The following is a 15,930-nucleotide window of genomic DNA, read 5'->3' as shown; positions in this document are numbered from 1 at the left end:
TCCACTGTGGTGCAATCTCGGAGTTGATATATTTAAGTAGGTGGCGTGGGGTGGGAGCAAAACTCCCCACTTTATTTTGTGTTTTGAACTTTTTTTTTTTTTTTTTTTTTTTTTATGGAACAGTGATTTTTTTTCACCTGGGAAAAAAATCGCTGTTCTGTATCTTCAAGGTTGTCAGCTTTAGCTGTTAAAGGGTCGATAAATCAGCTTTCCCTATTTTAAGCATTCACTGATTTAACATAGACCCATTATAAATACTATATGATTGCCTTTACCTGTTGATATCAAGCTGGCTTTGATGATAAAGCTGGAAGACTGAATAAGATTAGTATGCAGTTTCTCCATACTACTTAATCAAGATAATTTCTTACATCTAGTATAATTTTGAGGGTTAACAAGAAAGATCTTTTCTGATAAGACTCAAGGCCTGAAAAACTATAAGCACTGTTGCTGACTCCATGCTAGATGAGGAAGGTAAATCTATATATTTTGTGTGTGAGTTGCTTAAACTGATGGAGCTGCTTTCTGTTTTACCTGTTTCATATAGTTTTCTGTTTTAGGAAATCAGCTTAGCCAGATGTTTTTGTTCCATCTGTCAGATAGACACATAAATTATCTAGGCTGCACATTTCACATGTTTTTGTTATTTATTTATTTACAATTGTTTGCCAGGATAGTCCATGTGGGTATAAGCCCATTTTCAGCGGAGTCCTGAGGAGAAAAGCTCCACAAATACAATGAAAATTAATATACAGAAAAAGATGCATTAAAAAATAAGAGAAATACAACTAAACATTAAGATAATAGAATAGTATCATATGCATTGTTTACAGAGTTGAGAAGTTTTTTAATAAATATATATTAGTCAGTTTAGTATGGACAGAGAAAGAGAAAAATAGATGAGGATGAAGAAGAATTCAGATAAAGTTAGAAACAGGTCATAAAAAGCTACTAATCTGGGGGGGGGGGGGGTTAACCTGGATTGATACAAGAACAAATCCATCTACTGTATAGGTGGCCTTTTAGCTGTTTCTTGAATTGAATCAGGTTAGTAGTGTTTAAAATATGTTGCAGAATTGTGTTCCAGGTTTTGGAAATATGATGAGAGTAAAGGGAATCTCCAGCTTTGTTATTACTTTAGGAGATTTGTAGAAGGGTTTTGTACAGTATGTAGAACTAAGTTGTCGAGTATTAACATATGGTTGGAGCAATTGTTGCAAGTCTGGAGTTCTGTCAGGCCGACAAACTAAGTGTTGGGTGATAACTTAGGTATAGGTAAAATATCGAGGGAGTTCTAGCCATTTTAATTGATGTAGAGAGGAGCAATGATGTGACCTATGTGGGGAATTTGTAGCAAACTTGGCAATTTTTTTATAGCAGGATTCATGTTTGAAAACTTCAGTTTTGCTTAGTAAGGTATATTTGGGGGAGGCATAAAGGAGAGTGTTTAGGATGTGAGTTCTAACTATGTCAAACCTGGCTTCATTTGTCAAAAATGACTTAATGTGGTACAGAAAGCCAAGTTTGATGTGAGATTTTTTTAATGGATTCAGATAGATTAATGTCAGATTTTAGTTTGTTGCCAATAGTTACACCTAGTAGTTTGGTTTGGGAGATGGCAGTAATAATTGTGTTGTTTGAAGAATATATAAGAAAAGAGGTTGGGGGTATGGTAGATTTGGTTGGGAGAAATAGCATAAGCCTGGTTTTGTTTAGGTTTAGTATAAGGTTAGCTTTGTTTAGCCAATGTTCAACTTCCAAGAATGATTGCTGTGTGGTGTCCTGCAGTTGTGTGAGAGAGGATGCATTACATATGTTGGTAGAGTCATCTGCATATTGGATAACTGAGGCAAATGGAGTGGATTTATGCAACTGGTTAGTGAATATATTAAAAAGCAGGGGGCCTAGTATAGAACCTTGAGGGACTCTAATGTTAACAGGGAGTAAAGATGATAGCTCCTGATTGCACTAAACAGCTTGTTGATACCTGGTTAGATAACTATGGAACCATGCTTTTGGTCTGCTTTTACATTAGGAGGACTGGGAATATTCATCTTGTGACATTACGTGTTTATCTGGTGTATCTGTCCATCTGAATTGGGAAGCACAAAAATGCCCTACGTGTAGTCATTTTATTGGCAAGAGGACTCAGTAGTCATTTTTCTGTATTTCCAATGCTGATATAATTTGGACACATTTGCACAGAGCTGCTTGCCATGTCATTGTCCTGTACAGACACAAACATCTAGAAACATTGCTGGTTTTCATTATACTATGAAAGCTTACTGTGCTATTTATTTATTTTTTACATCTTTAAAGTTTAAAGTTGCATTTTCAAAGTCCTGTAAGAGCTGCTGTTCTGCACTGAAATACATTGTATCTAGTGTTTCTTAGATGGTATATAAGCTTCTGTTTGTGGTTCCTTAATACTTGGTCTTCAGACCAGTCATTTTACATTAAAAGGGTCAAAGTCTGCACTCTTGTGGCAGGAGAGTGCTTACCCGATTGGCCTTATGACATAGTTAGTGTAAAACTTGCATTGTTTCTGATTGTCTATAATCCTTGTAGTTATGTGAAGCTGCTCTTTGCTCAGCAAAAGTTACTAGTACCTTTTGTATATGCAATCGCCAGAAATAGAAATTTCCCTATGAAAACCACCTCCAAACTTTTCCTCAGTCCTGTGTTACTCATGATGCAATTAGTTTGCATGGAGAACAGTATTTACACATTTATCTAGGGCTATTAAGGTCTACCTTATCTTCTTATAGCAGCTAGGACAATTGCTGCTCAGAGAGTATCTGGTTTGGGCACTGGGAAGCATTCCTAGTTAGGTTAGCTGCATATTACACCCTTCCCTTGTTTGGTTACAAACACCCACCACTCCTATCCCTTGCAAGTACACATTAGAATCTGTAACCATGGATGGGCACTTTCCTGCTATCTCTGCCTCCAGCTTGGTGGACATGGGTATCCTGAGGCAATGTAGCAATTCCCTTATGTACACTGACAACCATTTAATTCTCAAACAGACAAATACAGTATGTCAGAGCTATAGTTACACATTGACACTGGAAGCTAGACTCTCACATACAAACACAAAAAGCAATAAACAGGCTGCCAGCAATTCACACACATCACTCGCAGCACATGCAAGGGACCAGCCACACACAGACCCACATATGCAGAGGTGCTCACATGTAACTCGCCCAAACCTCAAGGTCCTCTCAAATGCAGTCCTCAGAAACTTCACATGCACAAAAACAAGACAATTCCCATCACAGTACATAAAGCCACATCTCATTGTATCTCAACTATCAATCCCATAAGGCAAAACACTCCACAACCCAATATTCTGGTCATAAGAGACTCCATTATGAGACCCACTGTTACCAAGCTGGATAAGGAGAGGTGTACAGCTAGTTGCTTGTCAGGGGCCAGGATCTGCCTGATCATGCAAGTACTCAGCTCAGTTACTGCTAAGTACCAGTATGACTCAGTCGTAGTCCATGTGGGCATGAATGACCTGCCATGTACCTCCATGGACTACATGAAGAAAGACACAATTGAGCTCTTAGAATATGTGTCACAGGCAGATATGAGCCTAACATTGAGCAGCATTCTACCATCTGCAAGGATTATGCCACAATACCAGCAGAAAGTGATTGACTTTAACAATTGACTTAGCTACTGGTATCATTTCAAAGGGGTCCAATACTTGTCAGATTGGGAGGACATGGTTGACAGGCTACCCTGCTTTGCCAGGGATGATTTTCACCTTTCCTCTATAAGATTTTGGATAGTGGCCAAACCATTATCCACCACTATATATTTTTCCTAGGCATTGCCAAACAGATAAACCTCTCAACATGACAAAAGCTACCCAGGACAAGCTAGAGGTGTTACAACTCAGTGCTAGGATTCTCAACAAGAAACTGCAGTCCCTAGATGACCTCCTCACTCTGGACAATGCTGATGTCTGTGCAATTACTTAAACATGGTTCAAAGCCACAGAAAGAAATCTGGCAGTGCATCTCTATAATGCCTTTCATACGTTCTGCCCACCCACTGAACATGAAAGAGCAAAAGGCAGAGGTGTATATCTACATAAAGGATAAACACACCTCAAGGCTGCTCAAACAATTTGACATGCTTAAGCTATTTGATGTCCAACTAACCATGGGAAAAATGCATTACCATATTTTTGCTTGCTACAGGTGCCCCACCATGAACCAGGAAACCCATAGCTCATACATGAATTTACTAGAATCACTCACCATCCAGCCCGATACCATACTCATGCATGATTTTAACTACACCATCATCATTTGGGAGGCATACATGACCACTAACATGCAGACCCAAAGATTTCTTGACTTTGTAAATTCAAGTGCCATGGAGCAGCTAGTCTGCTCTTCCACTAAGAGAAGAAATATCCTAGATCTGATACTCACAAATATGGGAGAGTGCAGCACCCCCCCCCCCAAGTGTGTTGTCCTCACTGGTAAGATCAGATCACAAAGCAGTCTCTCTTGAAATAAAGGTAAAACTAATCTCCCCACCAAACCCAAATACTTTAATAACTTTTTTAAGGTAAATTACCTCCTATTAGTGGATGGTATAGTTAGTTTCTAAGTCCCCCATATCCAGAAAATACAGACACCTATGCAGAGGAGTACAAAAAAGCCCTGTATGACCATATAAACAACTGCTTGGAAATGGCAATACCAGACCAAACCAAACCCAGATTCTGGTGGACCCCTGGTATTAATAGGTTGCACAACAAAAGAAAGAAAATCCTGTTGAGAAGTAAGAGGGAATGTGCATAACAGAGAAAAAGGACCTCATTAGTCTAAACAAGTGAATCAAGGAACTAGTCAAGTCTCTGAAAGCAGACTTTGAGTTAAAAATAGCCTTTAAAGTTAAGGATAACCATAAGGCATTTTTCAGTTACGTCCACAACCATCAGGGCAATACACAACAATGTGTGGAATTTATTGTAGATGGCATCACCTAACTCATCCAGAAAGTATAGCAAGTCTGCTGGCTGACAATTTCAGTTCAAATATCACCTCACCATTAACCCCAGTTCTCTATAACCGCCATGCTCTACCACCAATTATCACCACAGAACAGGTAGCTACTGTGGTGTCTAAAGCTAAAAACATGGCTTCAGGCAGGGCCTGACTGGGTAGCCTCTTAAAACAACTTAAATCAGGACTTATTAGCCCTATTAGGATGTCTATTTAACTACAGCCTCCAAAATGACTTTGTTCTGATAGAGTGGAGGACAGCAATAGTCATCCCTCTGCATAAAGCGGAACCATCTACTGACCTGGGAAATTATAGACCCATGAGTTCGACTAGTCTTATATGTAAGGCCAGGGGAAGAATAATCATGGACATGATCAATAATAACACAGAAGACCTCCAAACACTGGACCTGACACAATTTGGCTTTGTAAAGGGCATGTCATGCCTATTGAATCTGGCGGATTTTTTTGATTAAGTCATGGATGAAGGTAAAACAGTACATACCACCTACCTTGACCTGGCCAAGACATTTCACACATTTCTTCACTCAGGTATTATAAATAAACTCAGAAAACTGGGTATAAATTCCCATGTCACCAGACGGATAGCCAATTGGCTCACAAACAGGACACATATGATTAAAGTGGGTGAGTGCAGATCCATCAAGAAGCCAGTTACTAGTGGTGTGCCACAAGACTTGGTGCTGGGACCACTCCTGCTCAGAATACTGTGGGGTGGGAGGATGACATAATGGTTAAGGTGTTTACCTTAAAGACACAAGGTGCATGTTTTGATTCTCACATGGGGTAACTGGCTAGGCTTCAAATGGCCTAAAAGGGCAGTTAGCCTAGTACTAACCTATGAATATACTTCTCTTATGTCAAGGATAATGTGGAAGGCTTCTCCCAGTGATTTAGATATCCTTCAGGAGAGTCGAGATCAGACAAATGATGGATGTCAAAACAATGGCCTAAAACTGAACATGAAAAAATGCATCATCATACTCTTTGGGAAATCAAATACCCCTGCAAATTACAACAACAATAGTGCACCCCTAAAAGTGACTCAGAGGTGAAAGATGTAGGAACATAGATAGGTTGCAGGGTTAGCTATCAAAATGTGGAACTGCACTTATGTGAAACTGGGATGGTCAAATGCATATTTTCCAGTTTCCGTAATGCCATTCTGAAAATGTTCTAATGCACATTAGCAAATGGTAGTGTACATTCACTAATGTGCATCAGACATTCTGATAACAGACTGCACTACAATGAGGATCAGGAAATTTACCCTTTTCAAACTCTGTAGTGCGTTCTGAGAATTGGAATATATAATTTGCATCAGGTGTGGGGGTCCAGCCCCCCCCCCCAAAAAAACTGTCAAAACTTGTGCTGAAGTCATACAATTCATACAGCAGCTTCAGCACAACTTCTTCCTGATGGTCTGACTTCACTTCCTGACATTCTGAATTTGCTTGAGTGCGGATGTCAGGCTGATGATTTTCATCATTCTGTACCAGTGTCAGTGCCAAATTTGGAATGTCAGTTCGATCAAGTGAATAGATTTTTTTTTTACTTTCAACTTTTTGATAGTAAACCAGGTTGTAGCCTGAACTTTGACTTCCATGTGTCCACAGTGGAGAGGAAGTCCTTCTATGTGGCACATCTTATAAGTAAAGGTATGGCATCCGGATCCAACAAAATTAGAATCCTACTGTACTCAGCCCGCATTAGACCAATAATCAAATACAATGTGCCATTTGTCATGTACTTAACTAAACACTTACAGCAATTGGACCAACCTCAAAAGGTCCTTACAAAGAAAATGTAGGTTGTAAACAATGTGTCCTATGCAAATATACAAAAAGCCCTATCCCTATCCCTACTAAAGAGTGACCTATGCCTGACCTAATATACATTCACAAATCCAACCTTGATGGAGCTGCTTCTCATCCGGAAGTCAAACAGCATGATGGTCATCTGATCTAGGGATCTAAACTTAGTCCGTGACTCAAACAAAGCATGCTGGAGTGACAGATACGTGTCTCAGAGATTACCCCTTCTTTAGAACAGGCTTCCCTAATTCACATTAAGCAGGACCCTTCCCTGGCCCTCTTCAAACATAATTTGGATCAATGGATGGGGAATCACAAATTAACTCCTGGGTTAGTGCCTATGCCCCCTATGAGTCAGGGCAATCCGCAATATACTCAAGCATAGGCTCAAGCCCATTCCAACCTTTTGCCCCTAGGGGTTATATATTAGGTAAAATTGGGTTGTATTGGCTAGGCTTTTAAGGGCTCCTAATCCATTAGCCTAGTAATCTCTTGTGAACCTATGAGTCTATTGAAGTACTTCTTTCTAGCATCCAGGAGAGATGTATTTGGGGTACTGAGGAGAGTAAACCATTCTGTTTTCAGGTGTATATATTTTATTGCAATATAGCATGTATATGTAAAGACTTGGGAAGCTGAATTATTTACTGTTAACTGTACTTTTGTCCTTAGATTAATGATTATTTACATTAAATATGATGGGGGTGACTCAGAAAGTGCCTGGATATGTAGACATGATTTTTAAGATAGCCTGTTTGGATGCTATGCTATCATCCAGATAGTTTTGATTATCATAACAAATTAATATAACTGCATGTTTATTTGGCATTCTGTACTTTACTATTCAATATTAGTAGTTTATTTATAATTTAGCAATGTTGGTTTAGACTTCCAGTTCTCTACTTATTTCTTACAGGAATAATTCTTTGAATAATATTAGTCTTTCTGATGTTGCTACAGACTCTTCCACTACCTCACTACAATTCTTATATCAATAATAACTTGATATTCATGTTATTAAATCCTAAAAGTTTTCTATTGGGATATTAAATTGTTAAGGCATCCTTTCTACTTACTGTCTCTCAACCTATCCACATGTAAATTAGAAAATACAACCCTCACACATTTTGTAACCTAAACAGAAACATTTCATACTTTTAAAACTGTAACATTCATTTTTTTCGCACAGATAAGCACTAATCTGTCCTTACTTAGGTAACAAATATTTACCCACATCCTCACCAAATACTGTTTCACCAGTCAGAATATATCACTTTCTCATTTAATTAATTAAAACGAAAAGAAAAGAATTATTGCTACCAACTCCCTTGGTCAGTAGGACTTCCTTCACTTTACATACACTTGCATTTGCATTTCCCATAACTTATCTTCTTTAAGTCTTCTGATCTCTACTTCCATCTGATTTAATCCAGTACTTATGTGCAAACCATCTCCTTTTTCTGCATGTGTTTCACCGTGGTTAACTACACCATTACTATGCAAACTTGCAATATCTCCATTAATTAGGACATGTATGTGGCAGCTATTATTTCCTTGTGGGTCATGTTTCTTGGCAAGGTGGGCAGGGAAGTTGTCCATGCTGTGCAGTTCTTTTCCTTACTTACATATCTATTTTGGAACTACCTATCTCTTTTGGCACCCAAATTTGATGTCAACATACCCACAAAAAATATATTGTTGCAATTCAGTTATGATCAGAATCAGTGGTAAAGTGGGCTAACATGATGCCATTCAGATTTTTTTCTTTTTTTTTTTGATAAACTGTTAAGTTGCTTTAGGGGAAAACTGATGTTAACGACAGTGGTCACTTCACTGTTTAATAGTAACACTGATAGTCTCACAGTTATCTCCTGTAACATCAGACAAAGGTTCCTTACTTTCTGTCTGCACCCCCCCCCCCGCTCCTATCAAAATTCTTATTTCTGCCACACATCACAAACCGTGTTCATAACAAGGCTACTCTTACTTCCTGTCTCGATTTTGTTTTTCTTACAAACTTGTACTGCACTTTATTACTCTTTTCCATTATTTTCCTCCAGCAGTAATAAAAGATGCATTCTTTTATACCTCTATAAATAAATACTTCACTTTTCCATTCAAAAGAATTGCTGTTCTTGCGTGTAATTCACCTTTTGTCTTTGTCATGTACGATGTATTTTTTCATTTCATAAACTCACAATATGTAGAACTTAACTTTGGCCCGTGTATAACAATCTTTTCTTTTCTTTCAAATTATAAAGTCCCATAATAAAGGTACAGATTTAAGAATTGCTCATTTACATATATGTAGTATTCATAACAAAGCTGTAACTCTTGCAACCTGGCTAAACCTTTACAAATATGACATTATGGGCCATATTCCAAAAGAGTTGCTCTCAGCATGTAACTCTGCCCTCATTCCAAAAGACTTGCTCAGACTCTTAGTGTAAGTGACTTACTTTGGTGTAAGGTCCATCAATAAACAGGTTTATTTTGGTGAACAGATTCCAAAACACCTGCTTTCAGCCTGCTCTCAATGTATGTGGTCATTTACACTGAGAGCAAGTCTTTTTGGAATTGGGACCTATGTCTATTGAAGAAACCTGACTTAAACTGAAACTCACCTCTTTGCCTGGATAACAGATCATGAAAACTGTTCACCGACATAAAAAAAATAAACTTGTATCTTGTTATCTGTCTGCTATACTCTTCTTGACAGATGAATAAGCATATACACATGATGTTTACCTCCTCAGAAATATCATCTCTTGACCAGGGTTCAGTAGTTAAACTTGTAAATAATATATCTATAGTCACTGTTGTATACAGAGATTTGACTAGTGTGATGATTTTGACATTATCTATTGTGTGACGGTTTGAATTACTTACTCACACAATGCATATTATAACCTTTTTGCAATGTGTTCTCTGCACTTTAATTGGTTTATTTGTATGTGCTTTGATATAAGTCCTAAGCATTTTTGAAAAGGTTGTGCTTTGGATTAGCTCACCACTGACATACCAAATGATAAAATAAATGCAGAGGTATATTGTTTACTGCCCCATTACATCATACAGGGTCACAGGAGTCTTAGAAGTGTTAAGCTTAAGAACACAGCTATCCCTTGACCTGAGCTCACATGAAAAGAAATTCCTTGCACCTCATCTCTCAGCTATTGGTATAAATACAGTGATCGACACTATCTTATACTTCAGAGGAACCGGGTGATTCTTATATATCTAGCCTCAAATTCATAAATAAAGTGATGCTTAAGCCAAACATTAATAGGACATTCCAGTGTGTGTTATTACGTTTTGTCAGACATCCACCTTCATTGTTACTATTAATAGAGATGATACCACTATGCGGTGCTAAGTGAGCCGTATTAATGAAATGCACACTTGCTTGCCTTTATTATTAAGGTTGGCACCAAACAGTTATGAATTTACTTTACAGGCTTAGGATGAAGCATAAGTATTTGAACAAAAGAGTCCTGTAACATGATTTAAATCAGGATGCACTATCTGATGTCTTTTTTCTCTTATTTGCCTTCCTCAGAACCATCTGTTATATTACTTTTCTAGGTGTGGGGGTGACACAGTCATGGAAGGCCAACATCAAGGCAGCCATCAGAATTTTTCTATGCCATATGTTCATGCCACAAGCAGTCTGAGTAAGCAGAAATCCCTAAATACAGACCTACCTCAACATGCATGCTTTTTCTAAGGTCCCATGCCTGCTACTGATGGGTGGACATTCATTTGTAGCAATCATGCTGCAATTGCTAGGATATCGAGTGATTTCAAATTTGTCTCTGTTGATATAAATGTAGTCCATCTATCCATGATAGGTGAGCATATATCAGTCACTCAGTCCCGCCCTCCCCTCACATTTTAGATCCTCTGGCACCTGAGTCACTAAAATATCCAAATCACCTCTATCACCATCAGAATTTTATCACTCTGTACCACAGACATGGTTGTGAAAAAAAAAATTTAGAAAAGAACATTTTATACCATTGTTACTTTATGAATTTAAATCAAACATGCATTTAGAGATCTTTAAATCTAATCTGCCGTTTAATACCCTTTGATCGACATGTTATTTTCTTGATATAAGGTTTACTCATAGCAGTACAAAGCTTCAAGACTTAGTGTATATGATGAGAAACTGAATGTAAAGATCTTTCTTTTTCACTATTTATACATGCAACCACAAATGTGGGACTAAGACTTTCTTATAAAAATATTATTCTTTTTCTTGAAGGTAATGTATTTAAGCTGTCAGTGTAAATATTTAGGATATACTGTCTTGCAGATTTTTGCTCAGCATAGATAAATGTTGTGTCTTCTGTGGCTTTGGACTGCTTGTCAGATAACTAGGTGGATACTTTTTTCCCATCTCTCGGTATTGGACAAGAGAGAACACAAAGGAGTCAGACAAAAATGCCTGGTCAAGGACTTGCTTCTCATAAATTTGGGTTTTTGAATAATATTTTTTCTTTAGGGGTCAGAAAAAGAGAAATTATTTTGTGGCTGCAATAACTGCACCTTTGGTGGATGTTGCAAGCATCTATGCCATTCTTAACCAGGGACACATTTCTCTGTTTTTACAGCAATGAATAGGAGCCAGTAACAAGCTCATAGAAGACTTTTGTGGCTTCAACATTTCTATAAAGGAGAAGATTACTGCAGAAAGGCCTGGATTGTTAGGAGGAGTCATTGTCATTAATTTTTTTTTTTTTTTTTTAGGTAAAGGAATTTCTTTGACTCCTCAAAGTATCCTGAGAATGAAATGAAAACAGACTGTACTGAAGCAACTAGAATCTGAAAATAAACTACTAAAGTCAGAAAAATGGCAGATAAATGGAAAGTTCAATAACTAAACACTGTACTAATGAAATAATTACAATAGGTTAGTAGATTATCCTACAAAAGAGCCTTCAATAGAGCAATTACTTTATTAATCCTTCAGATTAAATAAATTCACAAATACTATGAGACCCAATACAAAAAAAAACATGTTGACTATCATGCTATTTTACTGAGTATTCCAAATGCTCATAAAATATCTATTTGTCTTTCTATCTATAATAGAACGATATGTGACGTGTATATAAAAAAATAACAAAAATGTAAATGACATATATAATATTTGTGCAAAGTTGAAATAATAGTGCCGTATATCAGTTTAATGATATGAACTCTAAAACACATTTAATAGCTGCCTGCTCATTCAGACTTGGGGGGGTGGGAAGTGGCATTAAATGTCAATCCCCAATACAATTCCTTTTACTCATGCTTGGTGTTATTAGCGCCTTCCTCTCATATCCATTTCAGCATTTCCTAAAACACTAAACAAAAACTTCTTATACTTTTCACAGATAAAATAATGTTTATATATATGGGAATGTTCAAATGATTCATCTTAATGGCATGCAACAACCTACTTGTGGTTTCTTCTCCACATAGAAGCTGTCACTGCTAGAACACAATACCACATATAAAATGCCACCTGTGTAACAATTACAATGAACTTTGATCTTATATGGTACATATTTAGTGGGTGTTTTCACTGATGTACCTGCAATGAGAACAAAATCCACATTTAAACTTCCTTTGAGGTATATACTTTATGGACATTACTCACACATTGTAAAAGCAAAATGTTTAATTTTAGCAATGTGTTAGTGAATTTAGGGCTTTCCCACCAACTTAAATATTTATTTAGTATTAAATTATTTCAGTTGTCATGAAAATATAGCAATAATCTGTTGTGACGTCAAACTGACTGAGCAAATTTTATCTTTCCTAATGTTGCAGTAGGTTGGTAACAATTATTACTACTAGGACTCACCTTCTTCTTTATAAATGTGCAGGGCTGAGCCTGATATTGGTCAATATTGATCAGTGTACTACTCTGGTAAACGAAAATAAACGAATACATAAATAAATGTATGTTAACTAATTTTCATTGCAACTTCATCCTAAAAACATTTGTTTTAAATTACAGACTTCCCTGTAAAGTAATAGTTCATCTCTGGTATATTTAGTAATCCTGACAAAACAGTTCCTTAATCATGTTTTTAACATACTGTGGATGGAAATTGTCACTGCATAAATATAGATTTTCAAAATAATTTTACCAAAACATGGCTAACTGCAACTTCACATTGTTAGTGCAAAAAGGAAAAGGAGTACAATCAAAATGCCACTAAAATTTAAATAAAATCAGTTATTCACACTACCAAAACCCACTGTTAATGTTTTACAATTGACAAGTGTGGTAGCTGGCAATAGCATAAGTCAGACAAGTGCTAGGTCTGCATGGTTATTAATGTATGATGCACATGATCATGATAAATGCAAGCCATGATAAGCAACTGGAGATGTAACAGCACATGCATTTGTAACAGCAGGTTCTAGGATAAAAACGGCAGCAATGAGAACTGAGGCAGTAGCTCTGCTTAAGCCTTTATGTCTACACCAAAGTCTTGAAACTTGCTCTGGTGTTATTTGGCAGCATACCTTCCATGCGCATGTATGGTTTTGACTTTTGCATTATGCCAGGGTCCTGACTGTAAAGGTTCTTTGGACATTTCCCAGTTAACAAATACACCTAGAGAGTCAGACTTTTTTTCCCAAATAAAATGTACTGAATTGAATACATTCTATATTTTATTTTACATTTGGCTAATGGAAAAGTCTGACTGGATACAGTTCCTTTTTCATGGGAGGCCTGGGCAGAAAAGCTCCATATTTACAACAGGACAATTGTACCAAATATCAAAACATCACAACAGAGAAGTAAAACATGGATGCAGCGTATTACATACAGAGTTCTTAAAACATAAATTTTATATATATATATATATATATATATATATATATATATATATATATATATATATATATATATATTTACATATATATAGGCTACTGATATGTCTATCTACCAAACACTGTATGTATGTGCATAACTATGGAGAGATAACACGGGTAAATAATACTATATTATCAGAGAGAGAGATAATAATAAAGAGAAAATAGACCAGTTACTAACTGATAACATTTGCTGGAAGTTTTGGGGCAAAGATTGTGTCAGACTAATTACTGTGAAGGAAAAGATGGTGTAGAGAACATTGAAGAAAAGCCAGAAGGGTTAGATAGCTGGGGGGGTGCAAGAAGGGACTCATAAGTTATCCAGGGTGGGTGCAGGTGCATAAGCATAGTTTTGTATTCAATAAATAGGATTCGAGCCCTTTTTTTAAACTGCAGAGTGTTAATAGTTGTCTCTGCATCTATCGGCAATGAGTTCCAGATTTTGGCTATGCATGTAGAATATGGGAATCTCCAGTGGTATTGTTGGATTTGGTCACTTTTAAGTAGGATTTATTATTTGAGCATAAAGACTGGCTACTAGTCTAGGGGAGTAGATGGTTTTGCAAAGCAATGTTTTTTAGGTTGATTTAGAAGTGTGTGGGCCAAAGCAAGTTGGTTATAAGTTAAGATATGAGGTAGTTCTAGCCAGTTAAGTTGTTTGAGGTCAAGGCAATTGTGTGCTCTAAAGTTGGAGTCTGTTGCAAACTTTGTGATCTTATAGCAGGTATCTGATTAGCTAGGTCTAATTTTTTTTTAGGTTTGTCAGAATGGATGGGGCATATAGGAGTGTGGACATCAGGTGTGTTCTTGCAATGGTAGCCTTTGTGCTATTGTTTAGGTATTGTCTATTCCTGTAAAGAGTAGCAAGTTTTTTATTTACTTTTTTGACTACCTGGTCTATGGGGTGGTCACATTTCCAAGTGTTGTCAATAACAACACTTAGAAGTTTAGTCTGGGAAACAGGAGATATGGTGGTATTGTTTGTAGATGTAATCCTAAACAGAGAGAGGGGGTATATAGCTCTAGTGGTTTTGGATATCGTGAGTTTGGTCTTGTTGGGGTTTAGAATCAGTTGAGCTTCAGAAAGTCACATTTCAGCTGCAGAGAAGAACTGCTGCATTAGTTGCTGTAACTGTTGGAGTAATGATGCAGCACATATTAATGTAGAATCGTCTGCGTATTGGATGAGGGAGGCATGCAGGGTAGCAGTGAGTAAAATGTTAGTAAAAGTATGAAAAGGTGGGGACCTAGAATGGAACCTTGTAGTACACCTAGAATAATGGGCAGGAGATGTACTTTGTTGCCATTTTACAGATTGCTGGCACCCTAAGTAGTCTTTAAACCAAGTAATTGTGGAATGACTAAGGTTTAGTTCTAAGAATACTTGTTAAATTTGTTATGACAGACAGTATCGCATGCTTTTGATAGATGTAGAAAGATGGAGAATACTATTTTACCCTTGTTCCTATGTTGATTAATGATGTTTGGGAAACTCATTAGGGCAGAAGTGGTGCTGTGGTAGGGCTGAGATCCATGTTGGGTTTGGGTTTGCGTTTGGGCAGCAGGTTGTTACCAAGGAGATACTGTATAATTTGTGAGTGGATGCATCTTTCTAGAACTTTAGACAGGGGTGGCAATATAGCTATTGGCCTGTAACTGGACAGTTTTAATGACTTTCCCCCTTAATGTAGTGGAATGATGTATGAAAGTTTCCAGATTGCTGTTGCCTTTTGTTCAGAGATGGATCGGTTTATTATATTGGGTAGGAGATGGCATCCACAGCCAAACTGAGAAATTCAGCTGATAGGTTAACAGCTACTAGGGCTGTTGGTCTGATGTTTTTTTTTTCAGTAGTTTTTTTAGAGTGCCTGTTTTTGCAGGTTGGAAATTAAATGTGCTGCTATCTGGGCTTGCGTTGGGAATTTCTGTGAAAGTGGTAGAACAGTTATTTTTTTTGAGGTATAGTATGGACTCTGTGAAATACTTATTAATCTGCATAGCTATAGAGCCTTAGTTATTAGTCGTTATAGGGGTCAGGATACTAGTGTTTCCAGGTTATATGATTTTATTAATAGTGGACCAAAACTTCTGAGGGTTGTTTTGATGTTTAGTTTAAACATATCTGTAGTGCTTAATCTTGTCCTGTTTGATTTGTTTTTAGCTTTATTTATAGTTCTTGATAT

The sequence above is a fragment of the Protopterus annectens genome, chromosome 1.part0, assembly GCF_019279795.1.
Source record: "Protopterus annectens isolate FY-2018-M chromosome 1.part0, PAN1.0, whole genome shotgun sequence".
Lineage (NCBI taxonomy): Eukaryota > Metazoa > Chordata > Ceratodontiformes > Protopteridae > Protopterus > Protopterus annectens.
The sequence above is the reverse complement of the archived record's forward strand: the minus strand, read 5'-3'. Positions refer to the sequence as shown.